Consider the following 6,199-nt stretch of genomic DNA (forward strand, 5'->3'; position numbering starts at 1 on the left):
CTGCTACAACATACCTGCAGCACATTTGCTATAATGCCATGAACCAAATACAACACAAAACCTGTTGCCACCTGAGTGAGTTCCTAAATCCTGCTAGCAAGGCAGTTGGTCATAGCAGTAGAAACCAAATTCAACCTGCAAGCCACAAACATGATTACCACATGATCAAGCACCTCAAGGACAAACTCATGAGCATTACCCTGCACGTCCAGAACGCAACCATACATTGACTAACTCACACTTGCAAATCAACACCAAGTCAAACCTTCAAAACCTGTTTCTAACTTAAGCCTACATGTTTGTTACCTTATAACTCAACAAAATATCAGACATAACAGCTTACCACAAGCTAAATTGGCAGGAGGTTTCAACATGGTTCACACAGGTACATTGCAAGCAGCAACCATATGACCAATTTTGAACCTAAAGCTGGGCATCTCAATAGTAGTGCATCATCACAACAGTGGGACACACACCTCAAAGCAACACCCTGTTCCAAGCCTGCATCAAAATGCTTCCACTGTTAGTTATAGCCAAACCAAGTTTGAGCATGATTTGCCACTGGATGATAAGAGCAGACAGGTACCAATGCAAATCCAATTCAAGTATGATGCAGCAAAACCAATGAGGGCATGGGAAGCAAAACAAATAGTGGAAATAAACGTGTGTAGCATTGATCAAACCATAAGCCAAAAATAACACTCACCTGTTCAGCAAGTCAAGGATCAAAGTGCAAAGCCAAAGCCACTTAAATGACAACCTACAATACCCAGTTTCAAGTTCCAAGGTCATTCATACATTAACTAATATAACCTAACTAAACTAACTGAGTTTCTATTTCCTAACTAAGTGAGTTATCCGTTAATTCAATGAGTCAACACCAACTAATTCCAAGCCTCCCCTAATTGAATCCAATCCTAAATCCAAATCTAACCAAATTCCCAAACCTCACTTTTATTTAAGCAATTCATCATACACATTCAATCACCCTTGGCATTTGTTCGAAACTTCACTCTCACTACTGCAACATCTCTTCCCTCACCTTACTCAAAGCTCTCATTTCCATAAGACATTGAAGCTTCACATTGAAGGTTCAATCTGCTAGAGCTACACCACAGTAATCCCATCTCATCACTTCCAAGTTCAGAAGAAGAAGAAGAAGAAGAAGAAGAAGAAGAAGAAAGAGGAAGAAGAGAAGAGTGCGAATAGTGATCTAGAACTTACCTGATAAAATCTCCGGTTTCCTTCTCTGGTATGTCGTTTTCCTTTCGTGGTTGTTTTCTTACTTTGTGATTACTGGAGTGTAGAAAATATGGAGGAGAATCCAACCCCCATGGTGGTAGAGGCTAATTCTTGCACATTTCCATTTAATTTGGATTTAGGGAGCTAGGGTTCTTCCATAATTTCGCTCGATTCGACCAATCCAGCAACCGTTTCCCAAATCCATTGCCATATTAGTGTCCAGCATGACCTTGTGCGTCCAATGGTGGTAGCAATTTAGGTTTAGGCCACCACCATCACCGCCGACAGCCGCCGACGCGGTGGTATATAGCGGATGATCGACTGAGTGTGGGGAGGAGAGCTTAGCACGCTTGGAAAACCAATTCGAACCTGTTGACTTGGACAAGTCAACATGGATGAGTGATTGGGCTTAGTTTATTCAAGCCCACTAAATTCCATTTCATACAATGCCATTTCTAGTGCACCCCCCAGTGATTAGTGGAGGAAATGGAAATTGGGCTTAGCAAAGCCCATTGGCTTTTCTGCTATTTCACGTGTGTTTTGAGCGTACACCCCATTGCTGAAGCTCAATTGTAACAGTGGGCTTAATCCCAACCCATATTGCATTGGCCTTTTCCATCTGGTTTTTGAACATACACTCCCACTATAACAAAAAACCTGCTTTGGGTTTGTCTGCAGCCCATTATGCTAATTCAGTTTTACACCTCCAGTTCCAATTCACACCTCCCTACCAATTTCATTCTTTTTATTTTTTAATTGTTTTGCAATTTAATATTAGATTAATATTAGGTTAATATTAGATTAGTTAGGTTGATTTTGATAATTAGGAATTAAATCTTGTTTTTTTTAGAATATTAGGACAATTAGGATTTTAATTAGAATTTTAATTAGGATTTTAATTAGAGATTATTAGACCTTTGATTGAATTTAGAATAGTGTCATTTTCAACATTAAGTTAAATCATTTGTCAGGACTTTATTTTTAGGAATTTCATCAAATTAGGTTTTGATTAGAATTTAATTTTGGACATATTATGTAAATGACAATTTTGCCCTTTAGAGGAATTTTAGGCATTTTATCCACTTTATGACATGATCCCAATAGGTTTACAATTTGACATTAGGATTTAACCATTTCCTCACAATTGTAGGTTCCCTTTAGGACTTACGCATAGAGTTTTTAATCAAGTTTTTAACCAATATTGTACATGCTCCCTTAGGGTTTCTAACTTAGAATTTTCAATCAATTTTAATCCATCAATGCATGATCCCTTAGGGTAGTTTCTAACAATTACTAACTTCTAGATTAGGACTAACCTAGTTTCCTAAACCAAAATAAACCCATGATTAAATTGATCAAAAACAATTTTGATTGATTACATCCTTTGAACTTGTATAACCCCACAATCTAAATTGAGTGACCAAAAGACCCTTGGTCACTTAATAAGACTTTTCTTCTAAGCCGTGGAGCTCAAGGCCTCAAGACGAGATCTTCAATCAAGGCATCCTCAGTCATACCAAGAAACAGATTATTCAAGCACATCAAAGGTGGAAATCACAAGAACTTGTTAAATCAAAATTAGAATCGTGTGGCATGAGCCTTAAGTAATGGAGAAGGAGGGGGACTGGAGTATTCCTACCCCCATTCTGAATATCTTTGGGCATGGGACGTATGACCCAACGCTCATCGTATTCACCTTTATTCATAGACTTTAGCACAATTCTAATCATATGATTGACAAGTCTCTCTCTTCATAAAGCAAAATAACACAATAAACAAGGATCACATCAACAACTTATCAATCATGAATCAAGTTGTACGATACGAGCCTTAAGCAATAGAGAAGGAGTGGGACTGGAGTATTCCTACCCCCATTCTGAGTATCTTTGGGTATGGGACGTATGACCCAACGCTCATCGTATTCACCTCTATTCATAGATTTTAGTGCAATTCGAATCGAACGATTGATAAGGTCTTCTTCATCAACACAAGAAAAACTACAAAGACTCTTCTCTTTCCATTTGAAAGTTAAGACAAGAGTTATATGCCACGAGCCTTAAGTGATAAAGAAGGAATGAGACTGGGGCTTTCCTACACTCATTCCGGATATCTTTTGGTGCGAGACGTTTGGCTCATTACTTATCGTATACACCTTTACTCATAGACTTTAGTGTGATTCTTGTTCTACAACTATCAAGTCTATCCGTCCTCCATTCAAATAATTTCAATTTCAACCATTCATTCATTTCTTTTGCCTCCATCATCTTGTTTTCAGCCCTAGCGGGCTGAACTACGAAAGCTCTGATTTCCTTATTGCACTATAAGGGTAAGTAGGCAGAAGAACCCAGTTTATTCGTGAGTTATGTCTTATTATCACCCCAATCAATCATTCTCCATTCGTTCTATCAATACCATATTTTTTAGATCAATCATACTTCTCCTTGGACTCCTTGTCTATCCTTTTAGGATGATAACGACAGTCCACCTCATCAATCTAGAGTTGTTTGGCCCGTAACCCAAACATTTAATTAATTCTTTTTCGGCTAAGACGTCACTTTACTCTTCGATTAAGAGTCTATCCTTCCCTTGCATCCAAGATACTATCCTTATTTGATCTCGAATTGTTGATTCCCCAACAAGTGACATACCATTCCTTGTACTATCCAGTACTACAAACCTTCCTTAATGAGGTGTTTATCTTGTGAGTTCCGAAGTATGATTGCTCTGACTTTCTCATTGCACAACGAGAATACGTAGGCACGAGGATGCGAATCCTTGGCGACCATATTCCTAATTATTCCTCCTACGCCTTAGGGTATCCTGTAAGACCCCAATTTTGGCCCTAATATCCCTCATGGCATCACAACATTGCATTTACAAAGCCTCAAGGATCATAAGCATTTTGGTTCCCCTTACCTTTGGTGGGACCTCTTGTGAGTGGTTTGAGATCACCAAGCATACTTGAATTGTATATTATTGCTTTTCTCATTTTATTCACTAACCAAAAGCACAAAAATATGTCACTAACATTTCTTGTTTGTAGCTTGAGCAATCACAGGGTCAAAAGCTTCTAGGAGATCCTTTGTGCAATGAGAAGATGAAAGCAAGCATGGAAATGGTTCCCAAAGCTCTCATCCATCAAATATGCCTCCCTAGTATCTCAATTCATCATTTTGATCAAAGCAAATCAAAGGGTTTGAGGTTTGTGTCCCAAGGAAACCCTAATTCATTTGTGTACCAAGTGTGCCTTGCTCATGAAGCAACCTCAGCCCATGGTTAAATAAAATCAAAGGAAGTTCTTTAATTCATCCTTTCATGCATATTTGAACTTATTTGAGTGTCCTCAATCATCAATTCATCAAGATATGAGTTGTGGACTTGAGAAGTTGATCAGTCAATTCATCTGACTATTTTGAAATGCACTGAGACCTAACTTTTTGTGTGTTGGTAAAATGGAGATGATCCCAAAAGAAACAATGTTCTTAAGGACAATATGAACAACTTTCATGTTCATCAAAATTGGATTTGAAGCTTGGAAGATCATCATCCATTCCAAGACATTATAGGTCATTTTGACTGAAACCCTAATTTTGGGTCAACTTCCCAAGAACATAACTCATTCATTTTTTAAGATTTTGAGTTGGAACCAAATGCATTGGAAAGCTTATTGTGTCTACTTCAAATGTTATGTTGAGTAAAATTTCAAAATCGCAAAAGAAATACATGTGATAATGCAAAACATTATAGGTCACTTTGGGCCAAATGTCTTGAAAAGATATACAACTTTCATGTTGAAGGTTTTATCATTTGGAGCTTACATCATTGAGACAGAAGGGCTTGAACATTGGCCAAATTTGGAAACTTCACTTTTGCATGTTTTGCACTCTATACTTTAAACTCAAAATTCACTAATTTCCAAGGCCCAATTGAAATTTTGATCAACATATCATTTGTTCCTTATGCAATAAGCTTTCTAACCATTACTCATGAGATAGCATTTGGAGTTTGGAAGCACCATTTTCGAAGACATGAAGATTGAATTCATTTTGTGAAATTCCATTCAAATTGCCATGCATGAGCTGTTTATACTTAATATACACGTCCATTTGCAATTCCCATGAACTCAGCAGCTTGTTTCAGTCTTCATTGGGTCTTCCACATGATCACACAAGCTCATGCAATGAGAAATCCATTTGCCATGCACACGAGTAAACTCATGCACTCAGTCATTTCCAGCTATAAATACATGTGATATGCTTCATAATTCTCCAACCTAAAGGCGCCTGAAATGCTGCAAGAGTGAATCCCTAACCATACCAAAGGAACTAAGTTCATCTCTCTTCAAAAATTCAGATCTGAAATTCAATTGCATTTGGTTGAATTTTCAGATCTAAAGTTCCTAAACCTTCATCATCTGATCCATTGAAGTTCTGTTTTGCAAAAGGAACCAAGGAAAGAGACTCAAAGCTTAACAATCCAAAGGTTTTGATCAACTATTTTTTGCTTCGAATCTCCTTATTCCTTGATCTATTGAACTTGATATTGTGTTATCTGAAGTCCTCTCTATAGAGGCATCATTGTTGTATGCTTAATTGTTGAAATCGAGCAAGTTCATGATGAACACCATCAAGCTTCCATCTCTGATTTCTCTCTTAATAGGAATCTAGAGTGGAAGTGAGTGGTATAGGAGTGATGTACATCACTTCACCTTTCGACGGTGCCTGGATCGTCCATTTTAGTAAGCATTTGAACTTCTGTGTTTTTTGGCCTTCGTCGGAGCTCACCGGAGAAGATGGTGGCGTTGGCCACCGTCCCTGTTGCCAGATCACATGAAGACCGTTTGATCATGTTTCCCGTTTGAATTGTAGCCCTTGGATGATATGACTTATTTTAATTCATTATGTTACTCATTGACTTGGGACCATCGTGTGCGCGCATCTCTCCACCTTTGGATGTG

Source organism: Lathyrus oleraceus, chromosome 6 (assembly GCF_024323335.1).
Source record: "Lathyrus oleraceus cultivar Zhongwan6 chromosome 6, CAAS_Psat_ZW6_1.0, whole genome shotgun sequence".
In the NCBI taxonomy this organism is placed as follows: Eukaryota; Viridiplantae; Streptophyta; class Magnoliopsida; order Fabales; family Fabaceae; genus Lathyrus; species Lathyrus oleraceus.